This window comes from Colobus angolensis, unplaced genomic scaffold, assembly GCF_000951035.1.
Source record: "Colobus angolensis palliatus isolate OR3802 unplaced genomic scaffold, Cang.pa_1.0 Scaffold75, whole genome shotgun sequence".
NCBI lineage: Eukaryota > Metazoa > Chordata > Mammalia > Primates > Cercopithecidae > Colobus > Colobus angolensis.
Window position 1 is genome coordinate 2,320,165 of NW_012121265.1, and position 21,861 is coordinate 2,342,025.

The window sequence follows — 21,861 nt, forward strand, 5'->3', positions numbered from 1 at the left end:
CCCTTGTACTGTTTAGGACCCAGCAGAGGGAATGAACAGCTAATATAACTGTGGGTTCTGGGAATATGTTTTACATCCAGGCGCTTGTGTTTGTAATATCTACAGCCCTTTTAAGAATAAGCAGTAGTGGAAGGAGAGGACGGGGAGTACCCTGGGATGGGCTGGTGGTATATTGGCTCCATCAAGTTTGCCTTGGGGAACCAGAGGACAGGGTCTCAGTGTCATCTCTCCAAGGTAAATAGAGAGAGAACCGGGCCTGGCTCCTCAGTTTTGGCAGCTCTTGTCTCTCCACGACTCCTTACATGCACACAGCACTTCCCAGTTTTTGTGATTTTCCATCTATTTTTTTCTTTCTTGATGTAGTAAGGCATTATCTCTGTCTTGCAGATGAAAACATCTGAGACTCAGGGCTAAGCACCTTGCCCAAGGCCACACAACAAGTAGGTGGTAAGTGCACAGGCTTGCCAGGGACCCAGCTCCTCTGTGCCCACCTAAATCTTTGCTTCCCTCCTGTCGGGTACTGCCTCTTCAAACTGTCAACCAGCACGAGTACGCGACTTAAGAGCGACATGGAAACAAAGCGACATTTTCACAGTGCAACTCTTTCCCCCCTCCTACAGATGGAGAGTGTTGGCGTGTACGGATTCTGTGGGTGTAAAGCAAAGAACAAAATGAAGTGTGATTCAAGGTGGGAAATAGCCGCTTCAGGTAGGAAATGAACTAATGTGTGTAAGTATCAAACTGGCCTCTGAAATAACTACCCCAGACCTCATTCCTCTCGAGAGGGACTAGGTACGTTTAAAACTGGGATGTTTAAACTTCTGCACATGTAAGATGTTTGCCAAACCACTGCTGCAAAACCTGCTTATGCAGAACACCAGGAAGTGGGAAGAGGTTTGAGAGAATTTCAGAGGCACCCTTGAGTCAGAAAACAAATTCGTTTCCCACCTATCCAAAGCCTAGAATCGTCGCTGGCCACACTCACATGCACAGATCATGGACCTGGCATCCGTCTAGCCTGCTGGCTTCATGCTGTCTTCCTGCCCTGCTCTGGTGGCCCTGGGAGATTGGCTCTGTGAGGGCCCATACAAAGGCAGGAAGAGATGGCCTCTCGCTCTTCTGGGCTTGTTTTTGCCTTAACATGTCTCTCCTCTCAGAGGACTGGTCCTCTTCCTCCTTCTTCTTCGGTGCCTCCCTCCAATTCTGGAGAAAACAAGTGGACTATTCATGTAAAAAGAGAAAGACTGAGAAAGGGAGGGGGAGATGCCACCGACAAACTCCATTGAAAGCCACTGGCTGTTCATTTACATTCACACTTTTAAAACATGTTAACTAATGATGTTAAATGGTTTGCCAAAGGTCCTGGCAGGTCAGTTGTAGAAGTGTCATTTCTGCCTAATTAGGGCTCTTGTGGCTGCCTGGGGCCTCCCAGTGCAACCGGTGACAAGCCGAGAACTGACAGCTTCAATTGCAGCCAATAGGAAGGTTGGGCTGGTCATGTTTTCCAACTCAGCCAGGTGTTTGCTGAATGGGGGAGGGGCCTGGTGAGATCTGAGCGCTTCTATGATCCTTTTTCTTTTATTGCAGCCTCCCAAGTCCTTCCCTTTTGCCTGTCTTGTCTTGTGTCAAGGTCAAGAATGGGCTTCGCTAAATCAGCAATTTGGGTTATCTCTGGGAGGCCATTAGCAATCCCCAGCCCAGACGTTTCGAGGGGTCTCAGACCCCAGATGCTAGACTTTTTTTCCTCTGTAAAAATCAGAGAGTAGGAAAAGAAAGCGAATGCTTTAGGTGAAAAACAACAGTAAGAACAAAACAAAACAAAACAAAAATGCAGAAAACTGTGTAGTCCTGAAAGTGTTAAACTTCTGAAGACATAATAATAAAATTGCTTAAGGAAAAAACCATGAAAGCATCCCAATCAATGCTTTCAATATTGGAAAGAATGAAAGACTGTAGTGAAAACAAATTCTGTACTATTCAGTGGGATCAACAGTACCTGTCACATAGTAGGTGCTCAATAAATAAATTTATTGATCTGAATTGGTTTTTCAGGAGAAAAATGATTGTCTGAGAAACAAAGAGTGGTTGGTTGAGATTTTGCTCTTTTTCATGCTTGCCTTAACTCTTTCTATTATGTTCTTTGAGCTTCTCCGTTGACCATAAAATGCTTGCTAAGTTGTAGTTCCACGTTATGGGTTGACATGGTTATCTTGTTGTGTTGTTTTGTTTTGTTTTTAACGACTTAAGCAAAATACCATTAATTCTCAGCTCCCCCAGACTGCAGCAGCTACCACACAAAGAAGCAGTCCTGTGGCAATGACAGGACATCTGTGTCCAGGATTTGGATGTGACGAACTGGCAGTTCCTGCGGGGATGACGGTACTCCCTAGTTGTGTCTGAATTGGACGCACCAGCACTTGAGCACACACAAACGCACGTGAACAGATGGAACATGTTATGGGCCTGTTAGCCAAGGAATGACAGAATTAATCCATGGGCATTTGCGGCCAATGTTGTGTTAAACTAAAGGGAAAAAGTGAACAGGAACAAGCAATGTTTGTTTTATGAAAATCTCAGACCCAATCCTTAGTTCTGGAAATGAGGGGTGTCTAAAACAAAGGGCATCTGAAACTTTGGTTTTTCAGCTTCCTTTCCGTGACCTCTTTCCCACCCGCTGCCTCTGTTTCCTCTAATATGGAACAGTGAAAATGGGGGCCAGCAAAACAGATTGTTGATGCCTGTTGATTTTATCAGAGGAAGGTTAGATTAAGAAAGATGACATAAGTGAGCACACCTAGGACAACACCTGGCATATCTCAGGTGGCCGATGGCGGTGAATTCTCTCCCTGCTGTCATGAGTTCTCGAAGGTTGGAGTCCATGCATGCCAAGTTATTTTTTCGGCCTGATAGGAGGTGAGCTACTGAGTGAAGACAGAGACTGGGCGTTCATTCAGCTCTGAATCTTCAGCACCTTGCATGGAAGGTGCACAGGACATATTTGAAAAATAATTAATAGAATTGACTAATAGGCTGACCTCCTGAATGATGAATGAGCAAATTGATCTAGAGGTATTCAAAACTGTTTAGTTGACTGTCCCAAACTTTTTCAGACCTCATCTGCCACTGACTTCCCTGAAAAGACCCTTTGCAGCCGGGCATGGTGGCTCACGCCTCTAATCCCAGCACTTTGGGAGGCTGAGGTGGGCGAATCACGAGGTCAAGAGATCGAGACCATCCTGGCCAACATGGTGAAACCTCGTCTCTACTAAAAATACAAAGATTAGCTGGGTGTGGTGGCACATGCCTGTAGTCCCAGCTAGTCAGGAGGCTGAGGCAGGAAAATCGCTTGAACTGGGGAGGCGGAGGTTGTAGTGAACCAAGATCGTGTCACTGCACTCCAGCCTGGCAACCGAGCAAGACTCTGTCTCAAAAAAAAAAAAATCCCTTTGCATTTTTGTCCTCTCCTGTTTTGTCTGTCCCTTTCAGACCGTATCACGCATTCTTTTTCCTCTTTGGTGACCTTCTTTGTCTTTCTTGCTACTCCTGTACACTGTTGTTTACTCACACTGCTTTTATTCTGAGCTCTCATTTCTATTTCCGATTCTAACGCCTGTCTTGTCCATGCCTCCCACACTCACCTCTGACTCGGAGGCCTGATCCACACAGCTACGATGGATGTTTGAGCACTTTGAGGGTGAACTGTTGTCATGCGGCCTTTTTGAGTGCTAAAAAGTGACCACTTAAGATTTTCCTTGCGGTTAGTAAGATGAGTATTTTAAAATCATTCTGGAGGAGATTAGTGGTAAAGAAAACCTTCCTCAGCAACTAAATCATTTTGGAAAAATAAGCCAATTAGTTGGTAAAACAAAAAACCTTTTGAAGACTTGTGAACAGAGGAAAGGACATGTGAATTACAGGTTTTCTGTTTTGTGGCATTGATATACTCCAGTAGTGTTCGTGATAGCTGATTATCGCGATGGTGACCCTGGAAAGGTGAAATTATGTTCAGTTGAATATGGCCTAACCCTTCTCAAAGGACAATTTGATTTTGTTACTCCATTGTTAAGGGCTTTTTGGTGGCCCTTCGAGATCTGGCTCTGGCTTCTCTTTGACCTTGAGCCCTCACTCTGGTTGTGCTGATCTGCTGACCGTCCTCTGGACATGGTAGGGTGTTTCATGCCACAGGGCCTTTGAATAAACCTTTCCTATCCTTGGAATGAATGCCTTTTCTTCCTTTTGTTCCCCTGCCAGACACATGCTATTAGGAAAGATTCAACTCCATGTCACCACATCCACAAACTTCTCCTGACACCTCCCAAGTTAGAGTGACCTTTTTCTCTTGTGTGCCCCCCACTGTCGAACTTGATGTTCCTGTCAATAACAACAATGCTGCTGACAATGATGGTTTCCTTTCATTGGGTGCCTTTTGGTTCCAGTAAGTGTAATTGCTTTCACTTGTTAGGTCATTTAAATCCTGCCACCCTATGAAGAGGCTGTTATTATAGATACAGTCATGCATTGCTTAATGACAGGGATATGTTCTGAGGAATTCATTATTAAGCAATTTCATCATTGTGTGAACATCATACAGTGTACTTCCATAAACCTAGATGGGATAGCCTACCACACACCTAAGCTATTTTATGCGGGATAGCCTGCTGCTTCTAAGCTACAGACCTGTACAGCATGTTACTATCCTGAAGCTGTAGGCAGTTGTAACCCAGTGGCAAGTACTTGTATATCTAAACATAGAAAAGGTACAGTAAAGATACAATATTATAATCTTATGGGACCACAGTCATATATGTGGTCTGTCGTTGACCAGAATGTCATCGTGCAGTGCATGACTGTATTTATTTTACCAACAAGGACCCTGCAGCTCAAGTTGCACGTTGGATGTCATACAGTTTCAAAGTGGTGAAGCTGGGTCCTGAACCCAGCCAGCATGACTCAACCCACATCATTGGCCGCCATGAATATAGAACCACCAAACCAACTACCTTCCATTATAAATAGCCACCATGGTGATAGGAGGGGCATTTCAGTTTTCAGTGTGTCTTCTCTAAATGGTGAGTTCCTTGAGGTTGGTGACACTCATAACTTTGTGTTCTAGTGCTTATCCTTGGGCCAGCACATGGAAGAGACTCTTTAAGTGCTGACTGGGTTTAATAAGATGGAATTGAATTGTACTGTAGTATATATTAATATATATGTATATGTGCACATATCCTCTCCCTGGCCCTCTTGCTCTTTATATATATGCATATACTTATATGCATATTTAGATAGGTTTTTATATATATTTTATATATGTACATATATGCATTTTTTTTTGAGACAGGGTCTTGCTCTGTCCCCCATGCTGGAGTGCAGTGGTGTGATCACGGTTCACTGCAGCCTTGACCTCCCGGGCTCAAGGGGTCCTCCCAGCTCAGCCTCCCAAGTAGCTAGGACTACAGGCATGCACCACCACGCCTGGCTAATTTTTGTATTTTTTGTAGAGACGAGGTTTCACCATGTTGCCTGGTTCTCAAACTCCTAGGCTCAAGTAATCCACCCACCTTCGCTCCCAAAGTGGTGGGATTACAGATGTGAGCCACCACAACCAACCCATATATGCATATTTAATATACATATGTAACATATACATACACATATACACATCTATGCACATAAAATAACATAATATGTATATGTGTGCATAAATTAACATATTTTCTATATAAAGACGGCAAGAGAGGCAGGCGAAGAAAGAATCAGCTGCAGTCTGGAGGAATATACGTGTGTTACTAGGTTTCTCTGACTTTAAATTCTCTATTAATCTATATTCCTTGTAAAGTAGATGATAGCATGTATCTTGGCCTACATGTTTCTAAAGACAAACCTCTAAGCTCTTAAAGTTCTGCCATGGTGTGTGTCATGGTACATTTAAGTCAGAAAGCCCATTAGAGGAGGAGGATGCCTGGCTAGAATAGCTAGAATAGTGTTCTTGAGTTTTTCCATGTGTGTTGTCTCAGGTAGGAAGATGACAAGTCCTATTTTGTTCTTGTGTGATTCCTCATCATTCAGTCCCTGCAGGCTGAGCTTGTTAATGGTGGTGAACATGAGTTTTGTTCTTTGCCAGGAGCACCCACCAGTGCCCATAACGCCCTCCCGGAATGTGCTGGGCAGTATGTTTAGGGTAAGACTGACTAATGACCCTACACTGAGAATGGCCTTAGCACAAACCCAAAAGGCTCTGCTAGAGCTCAGAGGCAGCCACGAGATTTGGAGAGCTGGATGACGGTTCACTAAGAGAATTCAAGCTGTCAGTCTTCCTGCGTACTCTTTGGATTCTATTCTGATGCTGTTGCTTGTAGAGGGAAAAAGTTCATGTGTCATTTATATACAAGTGCCCATTTGACATTGAGTGAGTCACATTTATTTTACCCTATATGAACATAAAATCTGTTTTAAAATCAGATTCTAGAACTTTAAAAGGGTTCTTATGTATTTTTCTGAAGTAACTCAGTGACCCTAGGTGAGCTCGCCCCACCTGGCCTGGTGGGTGACCCTTTTCCTGCCGCCTCACCGGTTCTGCTCCTTGCTCGTCTCTCTGCGCCTTGGCTCCCCTTCCCGGAACCCTTCCTCCTGGCCTTGCCAAATCCTGCCCATCCTTTGAGAACCTCTTATGCCCATGGCTGTCTTACCCCTTCCTGCTTTGCTGTGGTATCCGTTGGTCTGTTCTCGTGCTGCTAATAAAGACATACAGGAGACTGGGTAATTTATAAAGGAAAGAGGTTTAAAAGACTCACACTTCCACATGGCTGGGGAGGCCTCACAATCATGGGGGAAGATGAAGGAAGAGCAAAGGGACTTTTTACATGGCGGCAGGAAAGAGAGCTTGTGCAGGGGAACTCCCATTTATAAAACCATCGTATCTCATGAGACTTATTCACTGCCATGGGAACAGTATGGGGGAAACCACCCCCACGATTGAATTATCTCTACCTGGCCCGCCCTTGACACCTGGGGGTTATTACAATTCAAGGTGAGATTTGGGGACACAGAGATTTGGGCTGTGGGGACACAGCCAATCGATATCTGGCATATGCAATCTGATCACCCCTTCCAAACTTCTCTCTTAAAAATGCAACACTCTGACAGCATGTGGAGGCTTGGATGGAAACATGGTAAAAATGAAGACATTGTTTCTCACACTTTCGCACCAAAGTGATACAAATCCCAGAGCTGAGGCAACTAGTGTTTCTGCCAGAATGGAATGTCCTTGAACTTTTCTGTTGTTTTTAAATATTTGCAACTATTTATTGTTCTTCCATAAAAACCAGAATTTGTGGTTGTGTATATAAAAGTAATGTTCTAAAGTGTGCCTTTGTGTGTCCTTGATGCAGGACCGACTCGGACTTGTGACCTGTGCAGTCACACAAGGCCCTGCATGTGGTTTAGTGCTCCACTGTCACCATCTGGAAATTCTTAATACCTTGAACGAGGGGTCCTGTATTTTCGTTTCATGCTGGGCCCAGCAAATTACATAGGTGATCCTGCTTTTGGGGTTCTGCAAGGCCCCTAACTGTGAAGCGTGCATCAAGTTACAGCTTTAAATCTTAACGTGACTTCATCTGTTATGGCCCACCCAGGACAGTGCAGGATGCTGGGTGCCCTTTAAAAAAGGAGTCTGGGCTGAAGGAGATGGAGAGGTAGGAAGGATTGTGGGTCCTGAATGCCAGCTTTGCCAGGGCTATGCCTTGCAGCCATGTCCTTACTGCCTGTCTACCACAGGCCAGGAGGTGAACAGTCATTCTGTAATTCACATGCAGTAAAACTCTTTGAGAGTTCTGTTTTTCACCTGGAACTGCCAAGTCATTTGGTGAAGATTTCCTGCTTGTTTGAAATCTGCAGAGAAAAACCGCTAATGAAACATACCACATTTGGAAATGAACTTTTTAAAGTGTGTATCCATAAGTTCTTATTCCAGCTCTTCCTTTTATTTTATAAATGCCTGTCTTTTTTCAAAAGGGACTTTCAGGCATAGGTATAACAACATAATAAGAACAATACATTTGAGAAACAGGACTGAAAAGAAACTAGGGCAAAGTCAGGGGTCAGGTTGGATCACAAATGCCTACCACGAGGTCTTACTGAATTTTAATTTACAAATGCCTGTAAGCTTCCCAGTAGCAGAACGAAGGAACACAATTGGTCATATCTATATGCAGCAGGAGAAGGGTGAGGCGGAAAGCAGCTCACAATTTGGCTTGCACCGTCCACCGCAGAGAATTTGGAGATGTCTTGGGAACATGAGTGGGACTTTCCGGGAATCTGTTTACCTGAGGCACTAAGTCCTCTCTCCCTTGGACATCCCCAGATAGTCCAGCATGAAGCTTTATTTGGAGAAGAGGGGCAGTTTGGAGCACTTTACGACGTCTTGTCACCCAGTTTGTCCTACAAATGCCTTCAAACTGAGTGGGACTTGAGCAATCAACACCCAGAGCTTCACTCCTCCCTGCCTCTGCACTGGCCCTGCAATGTTGTGAGTTGGTGGCTCCAGTGACATGGCAGCGGCGGTGAGCCTGGCGCTGGCAGTGTTGGTGACACTCATGTGGTGGTGGTGGCAGCAGCACTGGCAGTGTCTGTACCAGCAGGAGAGGTAGCACCAGCACCTCCAAAGTGGATGCGGCAGCATCACAGTGGCCGCAGGGGCCAATCGGCTGCAGTCGGTGTAGTGGCAGTGGCCGGGAGTGGCCCAGCAGGGGCTCTGCCAGCAAGGGCGAGCCCTGCGGATGACTCCATGGATGACAGAAGCTCGGACACGGGAGACCTTGGAGAGCCTTATCCCAGGAGGTGCTTGAGGCTCCCCCTTGAGGAAGACCTCTCCAGTGATGGGGGAAGTTGGAGCCAAAGAAAGCTCCTTATGTTATCAAGATGTCCCTTTTTTAGCCTTAGGATATTGTGACCCCTGAAGGTATTAATGATGTTCTAGAGCATTTGAAAGACAACAGCCAACTAACTGGTTAAGCGCAGCTCAGTTTTTCCCTAGTGTAGGTGGCTGAGCAGACATTCATTAATTCAGTGATTCATTCAGCCGACATCTGCGGAACCCCTGCTGGCTTCTGGAGTCAGCTTGCTGGGATCGGAATCTGGCTTGCCACTTACTAGTCTATGACCTCGAGCAAATGACGTGATTCCTGTAACACCGTTTCTGGGTGTTATGTAATATGAAATGTGAATTACTAAGTATCCGCCTCACTGGGTTTTAGGAGAATCAAATACATGTCAAGTGTTTAACATGGTGCCTGGTACAGATTAAGCATCTAAGAAGTGTGAATTATGATTAAAGGCTGTGAGACGTACAAAGAGCCACATAGTTCCCCATTCATTCAAGTATTTCTTGTCCATATAAGGAAATGCTACATAGCGCAACTCCAGAAGGCTACACGTTAACTGGGGGTATCACACGGTAGAGAAATTATGGGTGATTTGATTTGATTATTTATCTGCTTTTTAGGATTTTTCCAGTGTATGTGAACTGTTTGTGAGATTTTAAAACAGAAGGAAAAACCACCCCATTAGCCTTTCCCTTTGGTACTTCTGTGACACCCGTGGCGTCCATCAGTTCCCATGCAGGCAGGGACAGTGACACTCACGCATCTGTAGATGGCTCAGACTCTCAGAAGCTTGTTTCTTAGAGGATCTGCTTGTAGTTTCTGGCTTTTACGTTTCATTCATTCATTCATTCGTTCATTCATTCATTCAAGAAATACTTATTAAGCACTTTCTATCTGCCAGGCACATTGATAAGTTCTGGTGAGTGAAAACCAATGGCTCCCTTGATGGAGCTGGTAATTTATCAAGGTTCTCAGACTGTCATCCAATAATTAAATAAATATGTCATGACGGATGGAAGTGAGATGAAGGCAAGGAATGCGGTGCTATGAAGGTGGACAGCGGAGATGAAGGTGGAGGGAGGCAGGGGAGGCTTCCCTGGGAGGTGATGGGAAAGCTGAACTGTGAAGGTGCATAGGAGTTATTGGGTATATATGGGGGTGCGGAATGTGCAGTCCAGACAGAGGAGTAGAGTCGACTGCCCTTCACATATCTGTAGGTGGCTTCTCCCTGGGAGCCTTTCTGTTGTATTCCTACCTTCTTCAGCTTTTCTGCCTGGGATGTGGTTTCACAGTCTGTTTTCATTCTGAGATCCAGTTTGTTCGCATCCTCCTTTTTCAATAGCAATTTTATTGAGCTGTAATTAACATGCCATACAATTCACTCAAAGCGTACAATTAAATGATTATTAGTGTATCACAGAATTGTGCAACCATCACCATGATCAATTTTAGAACATTTTTATCACCCCAAAAAGAAACCCTCATACCCATTAGCAGCAGCCACTCCTCATTTCCCCCACCAATCCCAGCCCTGGGAAACCAGTCATTGCTTTTAGTCACTATAGATACACCTGTTCTGGACATTTTTTAATAAATTGAATCATACAGGATGCGTTCTTTTGTAACTTCTTCTTTCATTTAGCATTATGTTTTTAAGGTTCATCCATGTTGTAGCATGTATCAGTACTTTGTTTGTTTGTTTGTTTTTGAGACAGAGTCTTGCTCTGTCACCCAGGCTGGAGTGCAGTCTCACAATCTAGGCTCACTGCAACCTCTGCCTCCCAGGTTCAAGCAATTCTCCTGCCTCAGCCTCCCAAGTAGCTGAGACTACAGACACAAGCCACCACACCCTGGTAATTTTTTGTATTTTTAGTAGAGATGGGGTTTCACCATGTTGACCAGGCTGGTTTTGAACTCCTGAGCTCAAGTGATCCTCCCATCTAGGCCTCCCAAGGTGCTGGGATTACAGGCATGAGCCACCACACCTGGCCACTTCATTGTTTTAAATTTACTTATGTTGTTTTTGAGACAAGGTCTCACCCTGCCACCCAGACTAGAGTCGAGTGGTAGAATCACAGCTCGCTGCAGCTTCGACCTCCTAGGCCCAAGTGATTCCCCCACCTCAGTCCCCCAGTAGCTAGGACTACAGGTGTGCACCACTACACCCAGTTAATTTTTTTATTTCTTGTAGAGATGGGGTTTTGCCATGTTGCCCAGGCTGATCTCAAACTCCTAGGCTCAAATGATCTGCCTGCCCCGGCCTTCCAAAGTGCTGGGATTGGCTGGGTGTGGTGGCTTACGCCTGTAATCCCAGCACTTTGGGAGGCTGAGGCAGGCAGATCACAAGGTCAGGAGATCAAGACCATCCTGGCCAACATGGTGAAACCCCATCTCTACTAAAAATACAAAAATTAGCCAAGTGTGATGGCGCACGTCTTTAGTCCCAGCTACTCAGGAGGCTGAGGCAGGAGAATTGCTTGAACCGGGAGGTGGAGGCTGCAGTGAGCCGAGATCGTGCCACTGCACTCCACCCTGGGCAACAGAGCAAGACTCCATCTCAAAAAAACAAAAACAAAAACAAACAAACAAAAAAACACAAAGTGCTGGTATTACAGGTGTGAGCCACTGCGCCAGGCCAGTCCTTCACTTTTTATTGCTGGATAATGGTAATATTCCATTGTATGGATAGATCATGGTTTGTTTGTCCATTAGTCAGTTGATGGATGTTTGGGTTGTTTTCATTTTGGGGCTATTATGAATAAGGTTGATACGGACCAGTTTGTGTGTGGGCATATTTTTTTCGCTTTTCTTGTGTATATCTTAGGAGTGGAATTGCTAGGGCATATGGTAACTCTAACCTTCTGAGGAACTGCTAAACTGTTTTCCACAGTGGGTATGCATTTGTATTCTTACCAACGGTGTATGAAGGTTCTTATTTCTCCACATCATTTCCAACACTTTGCATTTTCTGTCTTTTTTATCATAGTCATCCTTGTGGGTGTGAAGTGGTATTTCATTGTGTTTTGATTGGCGTTTCACTGATACCTTATGATGCTGGCACCTTTTCATATACTTACTGGACATTTGTATATCTTCTTTGTAGGTATATCTGTTCAGGTTCTTTGTCCGTTTTTAAATTGGGTTATATCTTTTTATTATTGATTTGTAAGAGTTCTTTTATTTTAGATACAACTCCCTTATCAGATATATTATTTGCAAATATTTTTTTCCCATTCTGTGTGTTGATGATGTCCTTCAAAGCATGAAGGTTTTTAATTTTTATTAAGTCCAGTTTATCCATATTTTTCTTGTTACATGTGATTTTGGTGGCATATCTAAGAAGCCATTGCTAACATAAGGCCATGAAGACTTGTATCTGTATTTCTTCTTTCCTCTCGTAAGAGTTTTATGGTTTTACCTCTTACATTTTGGCTTTTTGTCCATTTAGAATTGATTTTTGTATATGGTGTGATGTAGGGGTTCAACTTCATTGTTTTACATGATATCCAGTTGTCCCAGCACCATTTAGTGAAAAGACTATTCTTGCCCCACTACATTGTCTTCATCCCCTTGTCAAAAAGCAACTGACTATACATGTGAGGGTTTATTTCTGGACTCTGAAATTCTGTTCCATTGATCTGTCTGTCTATCCCTATACAAGTACCACACTATCTTGATCACTATGGTTTTGTGGTGAGTTTTGAAATCAGAAAGTGTGAATCCTCCAACTTTGTTCTTCTTTTTCAAAATTGTTTTGTTTATTCTGTGTCCCTTGCATTTCTACGTGAATGTAGGGACCGTGCTGAGACTGTAGATCAATTTGAGGAGTATTGCCATTTTAACAGTATTAAACATCTTCTCATCCATGAACATGGATTACCTATGTCTTCTTTAATGTCTTTCAACAGTGTTTTGTAGTTTTCAGAGAATGAATTTTTCACTGCTTTTGTTAAATGCATTCCTAAATATTTTATTCTTGTGATGCTATTGTAAAGGGAATTGTTTTCTTAATTTTATTTTTGGATTGTTCATTTCACATCCCTTTCAAAACTTGGTCCCTGGAACCATCAGACTAGCACTGAACACAGTGGGATGTTCACTCAAACTTGTGGATATGATTCTGTATTATAACCTCAGACAAAGCTAAGCTTTTTGTGGAAGAGGTGAGCTGGGGTTGGGTGGTTGGCACACTAACAGCACACCATTGACTCATGTCAACAAAACCCCTCACACCTTTTTAAGTCTTCTGCTGCTAGGCCATGACGTCCTTATTCTATACCTGGGCAAGTAGCTCTTGGGTGCCAAAAATAGCACCTTACCCTTTCCATTGCATATTCTTGGATCCAGGCTGTTGCTTCTAGTCTAGGAGTGAGAGTGATTTGGATGCTGATTCTGACCCTGGGTCATGACGTCTTTGTTACCAGCCTGTTCACAAATGCAATAAACACAGCCTCTTTATTTTAATTCGAGCCAGTGATAAAAATGTCCAGTGGGACTTTGCAAAGGATAGAGGCTTGAAGTCCTGAATTCAGAACCTCTCTCTGGGAACATTAAATTGTAGCCTGTGAAGAACAGTATCCAACGAGTCCCCAAGCCATCCAGTTTGGTCCACACACCAAATTCATACCACCCCATTGAACTTATCAGATGCCCTACTGAATTCATAAACTCTTGATCTCCCTTATTTCTACCGGTTTCTTAATCCTATCAAGGAAGGAAACAGGATTCATTTGAAAGAGTATTTTATCTGTGAACGCACAGTGGGTCCTGGTGATTCCTGCTTTCTGTATGTTCATAAACCACAAATCCCCTCTAACAAGCCATTGCTGAATTGTTTTCATCAGCCAGTTGTTCTCATATTGTAAGAGAATGGAGAAGCTGAGGATCACCGAAGGGAAGGTCAGACATAAGACTGGTAAGTGTGAAGGGAAGACTAGAACCCAAAGCTTATGGTGGCGTGTCTTGTGCTTCCTCCACTGGTAATGGAGAGAGACAGTTCCCATATGGACACTTGAGCAAGTGTGGATGTGAGAAGAAACTCAGTTATCCACGTCCCGTGTCCTCAGATAAACCCAAGTGTACTACTTACTTTACACAAAGTGAAATACTACTGCTCTATACAAAGTGATGTAAGTGCCTTAGTGAACACCAGAAGAGAGGCACAGCACACAAAGGTGTCTTTTAAATCACATTTGTGATTTCATATTATCTCATTTAATTCGGATTCCTCTTAGGCCTGGATTATCTGGATTGCATTCATTCAACAAGCACCGACTCATGTTTTTTCAGGCCCCTTGGCAGGCTCTGGGGATTCTGAGCCATAAAGGGCATAGTCCCTACATGGTGGGAGCTCCCTGTCCGACAGGGAAGGTTGACAGGTGAGTCCAGCACTGTGATGCCCTTGGTGGGTACTGTGGTAGATGGTGACTTGCCGTGCCATCCCCTGAAGTCCAGGCTTTCCTCTCATGCAGTCAGGATGGCAAGTGACACAGGTAGATCAGCGTGGAACCACAAACCAGTTAACAGATAATGATTTCACGTCTATCACGTGCTGATCATGGTTCTGCACATCATTATGCAGCAATGGATAAAAGTACAAATCCCTGCCCTCATGGGGCTTCCATTCTAGTGTATGTATGTGTGTAAACCTGCAAATCTGAACAAATATGTTAAATGATAAGTGGTATAGAGAAAAAATAAAACTGGATGTGGAATAAAGAATGATGGGCTAGAAATGAGGTTAGCATTTAAAACAGGGGTTCTGGGGAGGCCTCCTGAGAAGGTGGCAACTGAGCAGCAAGCAGCCTGAGGAAGGTGGCTGATCAAGCCATGTGACTGTCTGATGGAGGAGCGTCCCAGTCCGAAGGAAGGGCTGTGCTAAGGTCCTGAGGTAGGAGGTGCCTTGTGTGTTAGAGGCCCAGCAAGGAGGCCACTTAGCTGGGAGATGAGGCCACATAGGGCCTTATAGACCCTGGCAAGGACTCCAGCTTCTCCTCTGAGGTGGGAAGCCAGGGTCTTGAAAGGGAGAGTGACGTGATCTTACATTCTTTACTTACATTTTTGAAAGATCCCAAAGGTCATGTTGGGAATACACTTTGGTAGGAAGTGGGGTGGCGAGAGGAGAGGAAGCGATTATGAAGATGTAGGTGGAGATGGAACAGATGTGAATTCAGAGGAGAGGGTGGAGGGGTGAGAAGCAGATTTTGCAGGAGTGCAGGGGGAGGCCATAGGATTTCTGGGGACTGGATATGGTTGTGAAAAAGAGAGGAGTAAGGATGATGCTGGCATTTTGAAGGGTGGAGTCATCAATATGACCTGCTGGCAACTGGAGGAGGAGGAGCGTGTTTGGGGTGGAACCTGCTGATTTGGAGATCGGGTGTTTGTTTGGGGGTTTGTTTATTAGAGTTACCTGTTAGACTACAAGTGGAGATACAGTGAGCTCAGACTGGAAATGTCAACGTGGACTCATTAGCATATAGATAGTACTGAACACCAAGAAAGTTGTAGAGATTCCCCAAGGGAAGAGTGTAGATGGGAATGAGGGGTCTGAGGACTAAAGCCTGGAGCACTGTCACATTTAGAGCCACAGCGATGAGGTACAACCAGTGAAAAAGTCTGAGATGCTGTGTCGGGAATGAGTAAGACAAGCAGGAGGATGTGGTGTCCTAGAAGGCAAATGAAGAGGAGAGGGTGGTGACTGGCCACGTCTGATGAGGGCTGAGAACTGATGCGAAGTCATGGCCATGTGAGCATTCCATTGGTGGAAACAGCAGGCAGGTAACACTCTTGGCTTCCACAGGGTCAGTGTAACTGCATCCCTGACCAGGTGATCACAGTGACTGTCTCCTGCACAGATCTTGAACTCCACGCCTGTCCTACTACCCTATCATGGTCCCTAAAAATGGCAAAATTAATCTCTTTCCCTTTGGTACTCTCACATCAACAAGTATGTTGCTGTTCAAGAAGTTTGTCAAAGTACAGAAACTGTATTGTTCGTCTCTTATTTTTCTTTGATTTTTAATTTTTAAAAATATTTTGCTGATCAAGTCGTATTTGTCTAATTCTAATGGTACTGACTCAGTACAACCCATTTTTACCAACTAAAAACACATAAATTGGCCGGGCATAGTGGCTCACGCTGGTAATCCCAGCACTTTGGGAGGCCAGGTGGGCAAATCACTTGAGCCTAGGAGTTTGAGATCAGCCTGGGCAACATGGTGAAACCCCATCTTTACAAAAAATACAAAAATTAGTCAGTCATGGTGGCATGTGCCTGTAGTCCCAGCTACTCAGGAGGCTGAGACGGGAGGACTGCTTGAGCCCAGGAAGCTGAGGCTGCAGTAAGCCAAGTTTATGCCACTACAGTCCAGCCTGGGCAGCCCTGTCTCAAAAACCAAACAAAAACCAAAAAAATCCTATAAGTTGTTTACAAACATGTATGGCTACATACAGATTGCCTTACGAGGTGCATTTCCAGTATACATATCATACAGTAATACGATTTTCCCATGTTGCCATTGTTCTCTGAATCAGTCTTACCCACCTGTCATAGCCTGTTCAGGCTGCTGCAGCAAAATACTTTAGGCTGAGTAATTTACAAACAACAGATATTTATTGCTCACAGTTCTGGAGGCTGGGAAGTCCAAAGTCAAGACACCAACTGATTTGGAGTCTGGTGAGGGCTCATTCCTCATAGGTGGTGCCTTCTGTGTGTCCTCACGTGAACAAACTCTGTCAGCTCTCTTTTATAAGGACGCTAATCCCGTTCACAAAGACTCCACCCTCATAACTCAGTCACCTCTCAAAGGCCCTACCTCTTAATACAAGCACATTGGGAATTAGATTTCAACATAGGAATTTTGCAGGGACACAAATACTCAGACCACGGAACCCTCCTATGTAAAGTGCAAGGGGAATTGTCCGTTCTGCCCTGTCTGTTGTGGGTAGGGGTCGGGGGACCCAGGGAATCTAAGAAGTGGAGCCATCTAGATCAGAGGGGCACAAGGGCTCCTCAGGTGAATGATGGGCATTTGGGGCAGAATGGAAGGCAAAGGCCGAATCTCAGAACTGGGAAAATGCAGGTGATTTTGGGACCAGTGAATAAGCAGGGTGTCATGGGACGCAGGGCTTGGGGGTGCTGCTTGTGAACAAAAGGAAAAGTCAAGGGTTTCCCCTTGTGGAGCATCTGTCCTAGGGAGAATGGGACCAATGGAGACAGACACATGGGAACATCAGAGAGGCCCAGAGAGACAGGAATCCAGCGAGAGAGAGTGGCAGGGGCTGCAAAGGGTTAACAGAGCAGGTCAAAGGTACAAGCCTGGAAGCAGGAAGGGTGCCCTTATGTGCGATGATTACTCCTGGAGACACACTGGGATGTGTTGGGGGTAAATCTCTCACCATTTGGCATCGGTTATTTTCCTTTTATTTAAAATTCTTACCAAGACAGATTTTGATTTTTATACTCACTAATGGAACAGAACCATGATTTAGGGATCACATACTCCTATGTCCCTTGTTCTAACATTTCTTATCTCTGACAGTTACATTTTTCCCTCTGGGGCATCAGACCACTGTGTCAGTGTGTTGTGGGGACGTGCTGTGGTCTTTGCTTTGGTGGGGACAGCACAGAGATGTAACTGTATCCCCCTTCCATACATCGCTGCCATTATGGTTTGTATGAAGCAGCTGAGCAGAGCAGGGAAAAGAACCAGTGGGTGACCCAGGACACTACTACAGGGTAGACCTGACTGTGGGGCAGGCCCAGAGTCTATCTCGCTGGGCTGGGGCACGATCCTACGGGGACCAAGAGAGACAATCTATGATGTAACTGCATCCCCCTTCCATGCATCACTGCCATTATGGCTGGCATCAAACAGAGCAGGGAAGAGAACCAGTGGGTGACCTGGGACACTACTACAGGGTAGGTGTGGCTGTGGGGCAGGCCCAAAGTCTACCTCGCTGGGTTGGGGCACAATCTTACAGGGGCCAAGGGAGACAACCTACCAAGGCTCATAGGTCCCTGATTGTGACAGAGCTCATATGCCAGGTTGAGGAGTTGAGACTTGATTCTGTAGCTCAGGGAGAACCATCCAAGTTCTCAAGGAGAAGGTAAGGTGGTCAGGTGTCTTCCTGTTTCAAGAGACCCCTACTGGCAATGTGTGACCAGGAAAAGGTGGGAGGCAGGGAGGCCAGACAGGAGGCTGATGCAGTCGCCCAGGTGAGACACGATCACTCCTAACCCAGGTCAGAGACCCTGGAGAGGAAGAGGAAGCTGGAGGGGAGAGCGTCATTGTAAGGTCAGGCAACAGGAATCTGCGCCTAATTCGAGGTGGCATATGATCCGGGATGTCTGCCAGGTGTCTGACCGGGGCAACCGAACTGCTGTGGCTGCTCTCAGTGTCCAGATGGAAAGCAGTGAGATGGTCTTGCATCATCTTCATGTTTGTAGATTATCTTGACTGACCCACATTCTTGAGGCAGAGGGGTTTTTTCAGGGGGTTGAGGGTGACGAGCCTGAAGTATTTTAACAATGGCAGTGATTCTCCACTTCTCTTCATTCTGTTGGCAGCCTGACACCCATCGCTAGGGTTGTGGAGCGCAGAGAAATCTTAAATAGAGTATCGTTATGTGTAGGTGTGAATATGCCATGTTCCCCCCCCCCCCCACTGGATTTCCTCTGCCAGAGCCTTGAACAGAGTGAATAGAAGACCAGCCTGTCCCTGAACTTGACGGCGTCAGGAGTAGCTCCACTAAGGTCACCGCAGAAGGCTGTGCCAGGGGTTAGCGCCCAGCACAGAAGCCAGCACCTTGTTCCCTATTGTTTCTGGACTGCCATTGTTTTAATTAAGCTGACTTTGTAGCCAGGGTTCATTCACTACAGACAAAGCCTCTGTTAGACAAAATTAGATCTCAGAAGCTTCTAGAGAGCAAGGGTGGTGGAATCACAAGCCACTGGCGGTAGAAGTTTCGATTCTAAATCCCCAGGGGAAAAACAGCAAATGGGTTTCTCCTTTAGTTAATTGTAAAAAAAAAGAATAATTAAATATGAAGTAAATCTGTATGGTGGGGTGGGGGTAAGGGGTATAGGTTGCAAGAATGATTCATTCTTTCTGCCTAAGAAATATAGCTTAGAGTTAATCCAGATGATTCTGGCAAACTGTAGATTTCATGTTTCCACATTTGACAGCATAGTTGATAAATAAGAAGGAAGAACGATTTGAAACATGATGTCATGACTGGAGCTGCTGATTGTTTTAACACAGCTCAAGGATTGATTTCCCCACCAGAAAAACAAACTTAGCCTCAATCCAACCCTGAGCAAAGGTGGTGTTGGAAGCGTTTTGTAACCCAGGGCATAAAGAGTCATCTTTTAAACCAGAAACTGGCGAGGGCTCCAGGCAATTTTACTCTCTGGTATTTCTCATTAGGAAGACTTTTGTCACCCTTAAAAGAAGGAAAAACTCCATTTAAAAAAATCATGAGTGGCAGATTTTCAGGGAGACCGTGCAGCTGCAACCACCAGAATTGGATGTCGGGTCTGTTTGACGCGAGCAGGACGGTGCCAGTTAAGCTTTCAGGAGCTGTGTGTCTCACCAGCTTTGGGTTAGGAAGTCAGGTGCATGAGTCACACGGCGCCTCCTCTGCTCGCTCCTTCAGTGACATGATTTGGGTGCTGTGAAGTCTGGGGTTGGAGCTGCTAAAAACTCCGGGCCTCGGAGAAAAGGTGGAGAATGCATTGATCAAACTATAATTTAGAACATCATTGCCTGGCACATGACCAACATTCTCTGCTCCGTGTGCAGGATGCCAGGGACCAGGCCAGGCATCCTCTGCCTCTGGGGATGGCAGTTGAGCAGGAAGAACAATGGTTTCGGGAATATGCACAGTCGCTTCTCTGTCGGGGCCAGATGATATGAATGTGGCAGAAAGAATGGCTGATCTGGAGCTGGAAGGTCAGCGATGGCTGAGTAATCAGGCTGAGTAAGCCAGTGGCCTTTTGCATGAGGGCTGAGACTTCAGTTCTGGTATGCCACTCACTCTTTCTGAGGCCAGCGTGTGAGTTCCTTCCCTTCTCCAAGCCTCAGTTTCCTCTCCCATAAGATGAGGAAGTAGCACCCACCAGAGAGGATGTGTGGGCTTTGATGGAGGTAATGCACCTGCACAGCTCAGCACAGGGTCTGGCCCAGTCAGTGCTCAGTGAGGGTTTGCTCCAACCCACAGCCTGGCTCTTTCCTCTTAGGGCCATGGGGGCTGAGAGCCACAGCAGAAACACAAATCTCATAGAGATACACATTTTATCTTCCAGAAGCTTTGCTTGGGAATACAGCCCTTCCAACAAAAAGGTTTCTGGTTTTGAGCCTTGTCAACAGCACATGCCGAGCAGCAGGCAGAGTGCACTGAAAAGAAGGATTTGTGACTGGCAGCGTTTGGTGGGGGAGTAGGAGGGAGTGGCCTGAGGGAAAATGACAGAGTCAGGGCCCTGCCATGTTATCCTGGAGAATCTACTCACCTGTATAAAACAGGGTAGCAGTTTCCTAGTTCCTTCCTGGGGTTTTTGCTTATTTGTTTATTTTACTTATTTATTTTTTTGAGACAGGGTCTCACTCTTCTGCCCAAGCTGGAGTGCAGTGACATGATCTCTGCTCACTGCAACCTCCGTGTCCCAAGTTCAAGCGATTCTCCTGCCTCAGCCTCCTGAGGCACCCAGTTAGCACCACACCTGGCTAATTTTTGTATTCAGAAAATTACAACATGTGGAAATGGGGTCTTGCCATGTTGGCCAGGCTGGTCTCAAACTCCTCGCCTCAAGTGATCCGCCTGTCTTGGCCACCCAAAGTGCTGGGATTACAGGCATGAGTCCCTGGGCCTGGCCCTCTGTTTATTTTATTTTTGTCTTTTGGATCTGAGGCAGAGGATATCCACCACTCTGGGCAGATTTATGGGTGACCCAAAGTTGGAAGAGGCTGGCTGACTGATCAGCTGCTGGGTTCAAAGATACCTCAGAAATAAGAAAAGAGCTGGTGCTAATAAAAAATAATAATAATTAAATGGGGATAAATGTAGAGTCCTGTACTTAGGTTCAAAAGTCAACTGTAAATAAACTGCCTAACTGCAAGATGAGGGGATGGTGTGAAAAATGTCGGGTTTATCCCAGTTTAGTGAAAAGGTCAGACTGCCCCTTTGCTCTCTATTCTCCATCTGATGGGTCTTAAGAAACCAAGTCTTAGCTCTGGTTAAAGGGAACGTATTCCCCCCTTTATAACATAGGCTATATTTTTAGAAAACACATTTGCAACCTCAATACAGAACAGGAGAGTTATGTAACTTCCCAGCAAGGTGATGGTGGTGAAAGATGATCCCGAACTTGCAATGGTCCGTGGTACTCCTTCTCAGATGTCCCTACCTGGTGGTGATGCAGTGCATCCCAGAAATGTCCTTTCCCTTTTGGCACTGAGCTGTCTAGTCTGGCCCAAGGCCTGGTCTGGCCTTTCCACTAGGACACAGCTGCATGAGGGGTCCTCAGGAATACTGGAGAGGGAGGGTGGAGAGTGACTGCCAGCAGAGAAACTCCAGTTTTTACAGTTTAGCAAAAATGTTCAAACCCATTATTGGCTGGAGTTGAGCGCAAAGTCCCATGGGGAAAAAAGTTCATCTTTGGTGCAGTTGGGTATAGGTAGCAGATGTGGCTTTTCACTTGCTGAGATATGTCACAGATGAGCAAGGATAAGGGAAAGGCTCAGAGGCAAAAAGGGGGTTCCTGTATGGACCCTCACCAAGAGCTGGCTGCCCTCTGCTTTGGGAACTCCACTTATATGTCAGACCTTCCATGTGTGACTTTATGTCTCTTAGAATCTTTTCTGGCTTTTCCTCTGCGCTTCTGTCTATCTTCTATTGACTCAGTGATCTTTTCTGCTTTGTCTAATCTGCCCTTTAAACCATCTACTGACTTAATTTTAGTTATTCTAGTTTTCAGTTC

At 45.3% G+C, this 21,861-nt stretch overlaps 1 protein-coding gene across 1 annotated transcript in view; it reads left to right on the forward strand.

The window, feature by feature from the left end:
• HSPA12A (heat shock 70kDa protein 12A) overlaps positions 1-21,861 on the forward strand; it is a 182,054-nt gene that overhangs the window by 14,469 nt on the left and 145,724 nt on the right. Inside the window, exon 2 of the mRNA XM_011927809.1 lies at positions 621-708. The gene's annotated coding sequence lies outside the window, so the exon portion shown is untranslated. The remainder of the gene's footprint in view (positions 1-620; positions 709-21,861) is intronic.